This window comes from Dryas octopetala, chromosome 7 (assembly GCF_963921425.1).
Source record: "Dryas octopetala chromosome 7, drDryOcto1.1, whole genome shotgun sequence".
In the NCBI taxonomy this organism is placed as follows: Eukaryota; Viridiplantae; Streptophyta; class Magnoliopsida; order Rosales; family Rosaceae; genus Dryas; species Dryas octopetala.
The window spans coordinates 13986849-14000584 of NC_141372.1; positions in this window are offsets into that span (position 1 = coordinate 13986849).

Sequence of the window (13736 nt, forward strand, 5' to 3'; positions counted from 1 at the left end):
AATAATATCTCATTTGAAATCATAAATATAGGAAATATAAATGAAAACTCCTCAATAAATATCATAATGAAATAAATCATTTAGAATCATCAACATACTCAAATCATCACTATAGTATCCACAAAATATTTATCAATACGTATACATAATTAAAATGTGCACGTAGATATCTTTTATCAATATGCACACACAAATAACATGTGCACACAGATACCTTTTATCAATACGCACACACAAATAATATGTGAGCGTAGATACCTTGTATCAATGTGTACGCAGATACTACATTATGACATATAACCCAAAGCTTTTATGCGTGAGTCAATGGGTCCCAAAGACCTATAAACATCCCATCCAAAACTCGGGGTATTGACCAGTGGTTAAAAAATCGTTAATTAATATCTCATATTCAAGATAACTCATAATAATATCTTCAACACTTCTCAAATCATTTCTCTCTTTTGAAAAATAAACCTTTAAAATCTCAATATAAAATTCAATGATAAAATGAAAGAATTTTCCAAATAATAATTCATGGAATATAAATCATTTAATTTCGTCTCAAGATAAATATGAATTAACTCATGAAATTCATTAAAACACTTTCGAAACCAAAGTGAAACTCACAATCCTTTTTACTCAAGCAATGCTCAAAATATTAAATATGAATAAATTCATGATTTTATAAAACGTTCATAAAACAAAATCCACTCACAGATCTCCAATAGATCAATCAATCAATCCATCCAATTATCATCACAAAAATCAATTCACTCACTATTTACTTTAGGCTGGGCGCGATTCATTTACTCACCAAAATGCATCAAGCTACGAGTTGAAATTCTCAAAGAACGACTTGGGATGCCCTTAGGAACGATTTGAGATGCCTAAATACATGACTTGAGAAACTTTAGAGTATGACTTGGGAAGCGTCAAAACATGACTTGAGATGTCACTAGGTACAATTTGAAATGCATGAATGGTATAAACATTTAAAATGCCCCGAACTAAGAACTAAAATTTTAAATAAATGACTTGGGATACCCTTAGTAGCAACTTGAGATACCTTAAGACATGACTTGAGAAACTTTAGAGTATGACTTAGAGTATAAACAATTAAAATGCCTCGAGCAACGAACTGAAATTCTCAAGGAACGACTTGGGTTGCCCTAAGACACGGCTTAAGAAACTTTAGGGTTTGACTTTGGAGCGTCAAAATATGACCTGGAATGTCACTAGGTACGATATGAAATGCATCAAGAGTATAAACATTTAAAATACCTCGAGCTACAAACTGAGATTCTCAAGGAACAACTTGGTATGCCTTAAGGAACGACTTCAGAAACTCAAGAGTATGACTTTGGAAGCATTAAAACATGACTTGAGATGTCACTAGATACAATTTGAAATGCATGATGGGTATAAACATTTAAATTGCCTCGAGCTACAAATTGAAATTCTCAAGGAACGACTTTGGATGCCCTTAGGAATGACTTGAGATGCCTTAAAGCATGACTTGAGGACCTCTAGGGTATGATTTGAGAAACGACAAAACATAACTTAGGATGCCATTAGGTACAAATTGAAATGCATCAAGAGTATAAACAATTAAAATGCCTCGAGCAACGAACTGAAATTCTCATGGAACGACTTGGGATGCCCTAAGGCACGACTTAAGAAACTTTACGGTATGACTTTAAGGCATCAAAATATGACTTGAGATTTAAAATATCACTATATACAATATGAAATGCATCAAAGGTACAAAACATTTAAAATGCCTCTAGCTACGAATTGAGATTCTTAAAGAACAATTTGGAATGCCCTAAATAACGACTTGAGATTTCCTAATGAACGACTTTAGAAACTCAAGGGTATGACTTTGGAAGCGTCAAAACAAGACTTGGGAGGTCACTAAATAGTAGGTACAATTTGAAATGCATGATGGGTATAAACATTTAAAATGTCTCAAGCTACGAACTAAAATTCTCAAGGAACGACTTGGGATGCTCTTAGCAACGACTTGAGATGCCTTAAGGGATGACTTGAGAAACTCTAGGATATGACTTAGGAAGCATCAAAACATGATTTGAGATGTCACTAGGTACAATTTGAAATGCATCAAGAGTATAAACAATTAAACTGGCTCGAGTTACGAACTGGAATTCTTAAGAAATAGGCAATTTAGAATTAGATTGTCCAGAACTAGGCCATTCAGAAGCCAGTCGTCCAAACGCTCATTTGCCTTATGATATATTATTCTGGCCTAGGTGCAAAATATTATCTCAAACTATCCTAGAATTTGAAAATGGAATTAGATGACCTAAGTAAGAAACGAAGTATAATAGAAGGACCATTGATATAATTAACCTTAATAATTTTTCAGCAAAATAGTAAGAAATTAATTATTATTTTTTAAGTCATAAATCAGGTAAGAAGTGCAAACTTTTTGTTGCTGATTGATTAGAGAAATTTCAGTATTTTGGATGAAACAAGATCTAATGGAAATTCAAGTTGATGATATAGAGATTTAGAAGAAAAATTAAAGTAAGAAAGAGTTTTTAGATGATGAGAAAATTTGAGAAAATGTGAGAAAGTGTAGATTAGAGAGAAGTTAGGCCTAGATAGGCTCTTATACAAGAGTGGGTAGGCTATAAAAAAGCCCAGCCCTCAGCCCAAACCCCTCTACTCTCTCCCTCACACTCGTTGGTGTGTTTCGTTCTCTACGTGTGTCTTCCCTCTTCTCAATTCTCATTTCGCTTTTCTTTAGTTCTTCCTCTTCTTCTTGTAAGCCTCGCAACCTCACTCTTTCACTGACCCATGTATTCCTTTTTCTCTTCTATAATTTCTGAAGTTTCCAATTTAGGATTTAATTAAGATTTTAACTTTGGGTTTATTTAAACTGGGTGTGGTTTGATTTTCTCAGCTCCTCAACATTTTAATTTCCTTTGTGTTCCATGTAAAATTGAGAAGCAAATGCAAACTCTTAGCCTCACTTTGTCTCTATGTCTCTCTCATTGTCAAACTTTGACAGATAAAAGCAACAGAGGTGATATTACCAACAAAGGGACGCTGTTAACGAGTCTAAGAGTCGTTGTTGCCGTGACCACCGCTGGTAAGTCTTCTCTTTATCTCTAATTTTTCATGAATTTCTTTGTTTGTTTGTTTGCTGAGAAAAATATGCAAAATCAGAGAAAATCAAATTGCACTAATACAAGTTTGAGTTTGCAATTTTAATGACTCTAATTTCTCATAGATGATTACTGGGAAGTGTGTGTAATACGATAAATTTAAATTTTGTTAGGTCTTTTGATGCAGGGTAGCACAAGGTGGGTGTTACTTGTGATTATGGTGGGGGTAGTATGATAGAAATTTTAAGAAATAGAATATTTTTGGAGAACAAATTGGGTTTATGGCTGCTGTAAGTTTAGAGAAATAAGAGGAATTGAGAGTAATAGGAAGGTGAAGATAAAGTAAGTAGGGAAGAGATCTCAATGCACCAAGCCTTCAACAACACTTAATTTCATTTTTCCAAATCTGAATTTGATGTACATAAAATAGCCTTGTTTATAGGCTTTAATACATCTCCGAGAGACTCATAAAAATACCAAAAGACTTGCTAAAATACTAAAAGTCTCATTAAACACTAAAGACCCATTAAATTACAAAAGAACCTAAAGACGTTGAATAGACTCTTAATAGCACTGGAGTGAAAAAAAAAAAAAAATACTCATCATAAAACTTGACATTAACTCTTAAGTTGACTCTTGATTTATTGATTTATATATTTTGTATTGACTGACTCTTAAACTACCATGGACACTTCTCTTTCGACCAAAAAGGTCTTAATTTTAGAGTTGCGTCAATGAGCTTAGTCTTTGGCTTCCAAAGAGGATATTTCTTTTCTAACCAAGTTGTAGCTACTGCATCGCTCTCCCCATCCAAAAGGAACTCAACCTGGTCGAGTATGAAGTTGGACCAAGTATAGAATCATCAGCTTCGATCAATGTGTTTAAGGAGGAAATAGTCTTCTGTCCTCTTGAGCTTTAAGGGCTGCAAAGCTCTAATAGGCACAAGCTTAAACTCATAACTCCCATATGTAAAGGAATATGTATTTTATAGCTAGTGTTGCACCTTCTTATCAAGTAAAACATGACCCTTTCATAGGTAACACACAAGGTTCAAAATATCAGCTGTGGGATATTATCGAGACTCCAAAATAAGAAAATATCGATATCGGCCACCATTCACAAAAACAACATATATTGGTTTGAAAACACATAATTTTTAAATGAAACTTCAAAAAATGTTGAATCAATCATCAATGCATGTATTAAACATATAAGTGTCATAAATTAGGGTCTATATGATAAGTATATGATATGTAAGTGTCATAATAGTTTAAGTATATAGCTCATATGATAAACCTATTAACAATAGTTTATTGTATGTAATTGTAAAACCCTAATAAAAAGAAGACATGTCCAATTTACAAATATCAGTAAATAATAAAGCTCTTAAAATAATAAATAACAAACATGTAATCAAATATAAACATAGCTATTATAAAAACCAGTATATAAATACAAGTACTATTAAATTTGAAAGTTTAATACAACAATGGAGATTAAACAACAGCCAAGGTACATCAACCAATACATTCTCCCCCTTTTTGTCATGGAAAGACAAAAGGTCAGTCATAAAAGACAATTCAGTTCAGAAGCACAGAAAAATGGAGAGATATGCAAGAAAAATACATGCCGAAAGAGAAACATTCCATACAAGTCTAACTCCCCCTAAATTTTAACTCCTCTAAAGACAAACTCCCCCTAAAGACAAACTCCCCCTAAATGCAACATCTCGATACCGGGCTTGCAGAATATAGACATGTAATATGAGGGACAGCTAGAGAAGAACCTAGGTATGCAGAAAAGTCTGAAATGCCCTTAATGAACAGTGATTCAAAGTGCAGAATGGCTCTGTGAAATTGACTGTATTTGACGATTGGTAAACTAGTCAAAATGAACAAACTGCGTACTGGAGCATAAAACAAAAAAAAGATAGAGGAATCCTTAGAAAATTGGAAGCAATGACACACAAGGAAAATCTATGAGTTAGATGTGCTTCAGGGATTTTATTTTTGACAAAACAAATTTGACAAAACAACAAACACACTTGAAAAGAATTTAACCACCAATGTCAACACTCTAATAGATATGGAAAATGAAGATTGCAAATTTTGTGCAAGAGAATAAGCATATTTGGGATATAGGGAGGTCAATGCTAGCATGCAAGACTTGTTCAAGATGGTAAAACAATGTCAATGACAATCAAAGAGGTTAAATAAGTTTCATCCACTACAAGAGATTGGAATTTAACCACTCAAGAGAATTTCTAATTTGGGAACAAATCTTGAAAGCAAAGATTTTCAACTCATGACAATGGCTTTTCAAAAATTATTTTCATTTGTTTTGTTTAAGCACATCCCAAGTTAAGTGCAATGAATTGGTCCAATTTTGCGACTCTTTACCCTAGAACACCATAAAAACACCTTGTTTCTTCCTAGGGCCGTGACTTCTTTGGTCACACTTCCTTTTTTTTTTTAATTATTTTGTATGGTGCACATTTGTTCAAATGAGAAAAGTGTAGCTGAAGATGGATCACAAATGAGGAATTATATTGAAGGGCTAAATTGCATCCTCAAACAAATTGTCTTTGAAAAGCATTTAACAAGTTTGATTGATTATGACAAAGTGTTTAAATAAATCAAGGCTAACATTTCACAAGAAGGAGGGATTATGCTTATAGACAAGACTCAAGTTATGCAAGAACCTTTTTGAATATCAAAGAGAGTGTGACACATAATGTTAAGACCTTTCAAGGTGGTTATTTTCTTTAAAAGAAAAACTACTTAACCAAATAAAAGAAACTTAAACAATGAAGCACATTTAACTACAAAGACTCATGCATGTGTACAAATGCCAATTGACTTCCGAAGACTAATGTGCTTTGGATTCTCTAGAGCTTTTGTAAAGATGTCTGCAAGTTGTTGTTCGGAAGGAACAAAAGTCAAGGTAAGAGTGCCACTCTCCACAAGATCTCGAATGAAATGATGTCTTATGTCAATATGCTTGGTTCTTGTATATTGCACCGGGTTCTTGGAGATATCTATAGCACTCATGTTATCACAATAGATGAGAAAAGTTTTCTCATCAATCCCATAATCGGCTAACATTTGCCTCATCCAAATGAGTTGTGTACAACAACTCCCTGCTGCTATGTATTCAGCTTCAGCAGTCGACAAAGAGACAGAATTCTGTTTCTTGCTATGCCAAGACACTAAGTTATTCCCAACATAGAAAGCACCACCCGAGGTGCTCTTCAAGTCATCACTACACCCAGCCCAATCGGAGTCACTAAATCCAACCAATTTAGTGTTGGTATCATGGGTATACCACAACCCATAGTCAAGAGTCCCACTTACATATTTGATGATTCTTTTGGTTGCAAATAAATGGGATTCTTTGGGATCACTTTGGAACCTAGCACACACTCCTACCGCAAACGATATGTCCGGTCTACTAGCTGTGAGGTAGAGGAGACTTCCTATCATGCTTCTATACAAGGTTTGGTCCACTTGCTTACCATTTGGATCCCTATGAAGTTTGGAGCTTTTACTCATTGGAGTAGTAGCCACTTTGGAAGACTCAAGCCCAAACTTTTTGACCAAGTTTCTAGCATACTTAGATTGGGAGATAAATATCCCACTATCTACTTGCTTGACTTGAAGCCCTAAAAAGAAATTCATTTCACCAACTAGACTCATTTCAAATTCACTAGACATTACATCAATGAATCTCTTAACATGAAAATCTGAAGTAGAACCAAAAACAATATCATCCACATAAACTTGAGCAATCAAGACATCATTTTTCAACCTTTTTACAAATAGGGTCTTGTCAACCGACCCTCTTTGATACCCATTGGACAACAAGTGATGAGAGAGTCTCTCATACCAAGCTCTTGGAGCTTGCTTCAGCCCATACAAGGCTTTCCTCAATTTATAGACACCATCTCTCATGTGAGGATCCTCAAAACCTTTTGGTTGTTCTACAAAAACTTCCTCATTCAAGTATCCATTTAAAAACGCTGTTTTGACATCCATTTGATACAATTTGAACTTAAGATGACATGCAATGGCACAAAGCAACCTAACGGACTCAAGTCTAGCAACGGGTGCAAAAGTCTCATCAAAATCAATACCCTCTAGTTGAGAGTACCCTTGAGCAACAAGCCTTGCCTTGTTTCTAACTACATTCCCAAATTCATCGGATTTATTTTTGAATATCCATTTGGTTCCAATGACATTTGTGTTGGTTGGTCTCTCTACAAGAGTCCACACTTGGTTTCTCTCAAATTGGTTCAATTCCTCATGCATTGCACTCACCCATTCCTCATGATTGAGTGCCTCTTTGACATTTTTAGGTTCAACAATGGAAACATAGCACACATGAGCAAGTTCATTGGCCATTTGTTTTCTAGTCCTAACTGGCTTGTCTAAAGAACCTAGAATTACATCTTCACCATGGTTACACCTCACCCATCTTGGTTTTTCAGATCTGTCACTCAGAGTTTTGTCATTTTGTTCGCTCTCTGACTTGTCAAACTCAACAATTTTTGAGTCATCAGTAGGTTCATCACTGTCTGACTTGGACTCTTCTTTAACCAAACTAACCTCTTTAGGATCAGATTGTGGGAACAATCCATCCTTATCTGCAGCCATTTCAATAGATGCATCATGATCATCTATTTTCACATTTATGGATTCCAACATAGAATTTGTTCGCAAATTGAAGACTCTAAATGCTCTACTGTTGGAAGAATAGCCTAAAAACAGACCCTCATCACTCTTGGAATCAAATTTTCCCAAATGTTCCCTATCCCTAAGGATGTAACATGCACTCCCAAACACTCTAAAGTGTGTAACCTTAGGTTTCCTACCCTTCCACAGTTCATAGGGAGTCTTTTTGGTTCCCGGCCTAAGATAGACTCTATTTATGATGTAACATGCCGTGTTTACCGCCTCAGCCCAGAAATGTTTAGCAAGATTTTTGCTATTCAACATCACTCTAGCCATCTCAATCAAAACCCTATTCTTTCTCTCAACGATTCCATTTTGTTGGGGTGTTATTGGAGCTGAGAATTCATGTTTAATACCCATTTGACAACAAAACTCATCGAATTGAGAGTTTTCAAACTCAGTACCATGGTCTGATCTGATTCTGGACAGGGTTGACAGACTCGACATACCTTCACTTTTCTGCAGTTTCACAATCTTGACAAAATGATGAAATGTCTCCGACTTGTCCTTAAGAAATGACACCCAAGTGTACCTAGAAAAATCATCTACCATGACTAGAATGTATTTCTTTCCACCTATTGACAAGGTTTGGACCGGACCAACTAAATCCAAGTGAATTAGTTCAAGTGTCCTAGAGGTGCCTATGTCTTTGACTCTTTTGTGTGGTTCTTTGGTTTGTTTCCCCATTTGACATGGACCACAAACAAAAGTTTCGGGCTTTCCTATCTTTGGAAGACCTCTAACAACCTCATGCTTAGACAACTTGTAAAGGTCATGAACATTAATGTGACCAAGTCTTTGATGCCAAAGAGAGCTAGTGTCATCAATAGCTCTATTGCAAGTATTCTCAATTTTTCCAACATTGCCATCAAACACATAGCAATCATCCCTAGACCTAGGGGCATTCAAGATCTCCCTTCCTTGGGAGTCAACAATTCTACATCCACTTTTGGACATACACACTTCACCACCCCATTCATCACAAAGTTGGCTAATACTAAGCAAATTAGAATTTAGCCCATCAACAAATCTTACATTTTTCAATTCGGGTATACCCGGTATGTGTACAACCCCCTTTCCACTCACATAGGACTTCTCTCCTCCTCCAAAAGTCACACTACCACCATCATAAGGAGCAAGAGAGGTAAAGACCTCCTTATCTCCCGTCATATGTTTGGAACACCCACTATCTAGGTACCAAATGTTCCTCTTAGTGGCTGAAAAAGCATTCAAGGTTACTAGACATTTAGTGGAGCTCTTCACAACCCATCTTTGATGTGGACTTGGCTTATTTTTGGGAAGTGGGGTGACAAGTAAGGCAATTTTGGTTACCTCCTTGAGTAGATTGTTCACTTGCTCTTGTAGAGAAACATTTCTCTTTGGTTCACTTGATTTCTTTCCTCTAAGTTTGTTGCAATTTGGTCTAATGTGACCCTTGACATGACAATGATGACAAACCGGGACAAACTTTGTTTTTCTAAGTGAAGTAGAACAATCAATTTTTGTGACACTTGATGTGGCTTGACTTGACTCAGAATGAGATGCATTTTGACCAATATCAATGAAACCTAGACCCTTTTTGACACTATGATCAGATTCTGACTTGACAAAAATGGTCTTTGTGTTGGATACACTAGGACTATTTTCACTAAAACCCAAACCGGTTTTGTCACCATGAAGCTTTCCAATCCTAAGCATCCTATCAACCTTTTCAGCCCCAATGGTGAGCTCAACAATGCTCTCATTTGCTTCATGAACTTCTTTTTCAAGCTTTTCATTCAAAGATTTAAAGTAGATGTTGCTCTCCTTGAGCACTTTGACTTGACTCTCAAAATTTTGTTTCAAGATAGCCACACTTTCTAATTCACTCTCTAATGACTCAATCTTCTCACACAATTTCAATTTAGCATTCTTTAGTTTCTGATTTTCTTCCTTTACGCTAAGAGTTTCGGTGAAAAGTAAGTCATACTTATCACAAAGTGCAGTGTAAGACTCATCATCAGGAACAGATTCTGAGTCAGACCCACCATCTACTTGATCAATCTCCTTGATTGATGCAACAAATGCAACTTCATCACCCTCAACATCGGAAGAAGACTCACAATCATTTGAGTCATCACTCTCACTATCACTCCAAGTGATTTTCATGGCTTTATTCTTACTTGAAGAATGATTCTTTCTATTGTTTGCACATTCAATTGCTATGTGACCTATTCCACCACAAGTGTAACATTTCACATCTCTCTTGGTTGTTCTTCCCTCTTTAAAGTTAGGCTTCCTCTCTTGTTTTCTCTCAAATGAATTCTCTCCTTGAGGTTTGAATTTGAACTCCTTAAAGTTGTTACCACTAGTTCTAGCTTCTCTTACTTTATTTCTAAGAATTCGTCTAAATCTTTTAACAAAAAGGGCAACCTCATCATCGGACATGGATGATTTTTCACTCAAGTTTTCACTCATCTCTTTGACACTTTGCAAAGCAATATCTTTTGACTTCTTGCTATCCCTTTCATCCATTTCAAGTTCCATCTCAAAGGTTTTAAGCTTTCCTACCAATTTACCAATTTTGAGTTCATCCAAATTTTGGACTTCTTGTATTGCATGCTTCTTAGATTGAAATCTCTTAGGTAGAGATCTAAGAACCTTTTGGACAATGGTAGACTCCTCATAAGGTTTACCTAGGGACATGGCTTCATTTGTGAGGGCTTCCAACCTTTCATAGAACTCGGAAAATGACTCGGACTCTTTCATCCTAATTTCTTCAAATTTGGCATGTACCATTTGAAGCTTAAGTGACCTAACTTGTTTGTCCCCCTCATGAACAACCCTAAGTTTGTTCCAAGCTTGCCTAGCAGTGACACAATGTTGTATGTGTGCAAATTGTGAGGAAGACAATGCAGTGACAATAGCATTTCTAGCCTTCTTGTTGGAGCTAGAGGCCGTGACTTCGGCAAAAGACCATTCGGACCTAGGCTTAGGAGTTTCAATCCCATCAACAATCCGTGTGGGAGGAATCCACTCAACATTGAGATACTCATATGCCAACTCATCATAGGCATCAAGAAAAATTTCAAATTTTTCTCTCCAAGCAGCGTAGTTGCTGCCATCAAAAAATGGAGGAGAGTTGCAAGATCCTGCAACGCGATCTCTTTCCATCTAGACACACCTAGAAAACAAACAACACCCTAGGATCTCTCTATTTGCTTTTAGAGTAGCGCTCTGATACCAATTGAAAGTTTAATTTAGGTGATCTATTCACTCAATTAACTTGATTAATTTCACTTTCAGTGATCGGACCCCAATTTTTGGTTTATGTGATCACTCACGAACTAGTCAACCAAACACAACTCTGACGGTCCAGTAACAAAATGTGAAACTCCACATTGACTTTGAAAAACCAAAAATCACTTCAGTAAAAACAACACAAATCAAACACACCAAGGATCAAGTGACATCCTATACACTCAGAGGACCCATCACAATAGGCATCCCAGTGTTATCCACAACTACAGTGGTGTGTGATTATCTAAACAGTTATATAAAGCATATATCAATTTTATGCAAATAGCTCCAGTACAGATTTGTGTTTAAAAGATGAGTGAGTCAGTAATCAAAACAACACAAATAGGGAAGACAGAAACACACAAAATGTTCACCCAGAAAAACCACAAAGGGTAAAAACTGGGGGTCTATCCAGCTGACCAGGCAATCCACTAAATCAGAAGTTCAATACAAAAGAGGGTACTCAGCACACAAGCTCAATCACTAAGTCCTATACTAAGTGGCAGCTATCTTACCCATTTTGTGCAACTTCCATACGCAAGGCAGATGGTCATTCATGAAGAAGGCAGCTCCACTCCAAGCTCATCAACCCATGGCACCAATCCGCACCAAGCTCAGTGGTTTCATCAATGCATGAACATGATATGCAAATATAGGATTCACAAACAAAGATTAATCTTCTCAAGCTATCGGCATGAAAAGATCAATATTGAATCCTTCAACTTAAATCTAAAATGAATGTGTTTGAAGTATGTATGAAGACATTTAAGCACTCAAACCCATATAGAATTTCAGATTTAACAAAAACAATTTCAGAAAATCTCTAAGTGATTTTTCAAGAATTAAAAATCATTTTCTGAAAATTTATGAAGATGAGCACCTCACATGGAAAATACCCAGCAGTGAAAACCCAAGAATTCACGCTCTGAAATGGCTCATCGACGTACACACCAGATCTGGACAGCCAGCCCACTTATCCCCGTACACACCCACGCAAGAGGCATGTTCGCCCATGCCACGTGGAAGCCAATCAATGGCTGTCCACAAGAGACGGATTAAGGGCATATTCCCTTTGTCCTAGAGGGGTATCCTAGTATTTACTAAGGATAGAAAAAATCAGCTGTCAAAAGGAATTTTGCATTTAAAAATCAGAATGTAGAAGATGATGAATAGTGTGTGTGCGTGAATGGGAAAGAGGAAATCAGATCTGAATGCTACAGTGGAGAAAACAAGTCTTGTGCAATGCACATGCATGTCTAATACTAAATAGAATATGGGCTTTCAAAGAATTGGGCTTAAAAAGCAAAACCCGAAATGACCCACTGTAGCAACTGTAATTTAAGTAACAGTCACTGTACGTGAAAAACAGTGTTCATTATGATCAGTGAATGACTAGTCAAATAGACAAAAATCTGTTAATTTCATGAAATGAATGAAGTGCAGTATACCTTGTGACTTGTTCATTCTTGACTTCTTCAAAGCAGCAGACCTTGTCCTAAATCTAGCCTAGAGCTTGTGAGTGAATAAATACAAATTAATACAATTGTTTTGACAAGGAAAATAGCCAACATTAACAAATCCTAGAAACTAACAAAATTAAAAAAAAATCATTTCATATATATTTTTTTAATTATTATTAGAATGTCATGCTATTAAATTATAATGTAAAATTGAGATATTTAACTAATAAAAAAATAGATAATTAGGCTTAGGTCCTTTAGAAAAACAGTTTTTAGATGGAGACCGGGAGTGTTTTAAAATTTATAAGAAAATCTTTTTAATTTATAATAATTTATAAGAAAATCCTTTTAATTCATAATAAAGTCCTTTCCCGATTTGAAGGGTATTTCTCCTCCTAGGGTGTAGTGTAGAATGGGCTTTGTAGAGACTACATGTTAGGTTTTAACTCCACCCAAAATCTTGGAGTTAAAACTTAATATAAAGCCGTAAAGAAGAAAAATAAAAAGACTTAATTAAAAACCCTAAATCACTACCAGTCTTAGTCTAAGAAAAACGATAAAACAGTCCCTAAAAAAATTCTAAAAAAAACTAGTAAAATTTAGAGGAGTTAATTACACTTACACCCCCTGAGGTTTATCGTTTTTTCACATACACACCCTGAGATTTCAATAATTACACATACACTCTCTGAGGTTTCAAAACTGTTGCATATAACCTCCTATATGAGATGAAAAATGATGAGAAATTATGCAAAAAAAGTATGCTAAGGGGTGAAATGGCCTAATAAGATTACTCAAGGTGTAAGGTCCAACCTCAATACAAATATTTTCTTTTTTGTTTATTTATTTTTTTCTCTTGTAGCTAGGGGGTTATATGCAATAGTTTTGAAACCTCAGGGGGTGTATGTGTAATTTTTGAAACCCTAGGGGTATATGTGAAAAGACGATAAACCTCAGGATGTGTAAGTGTAATTAACTCAAATTTAGAGCCCAAACTTCTAATATTATTTTAAACCCAAAATCAGTGGTAACAGTTTGAGCCCAAATCTACTAATCAAAAACCTATTATAAGCTCAACACTTATTAATCAATTAAAGATTCATAAAACTAAGCCCAAACCTAACACCAAGGAGTGA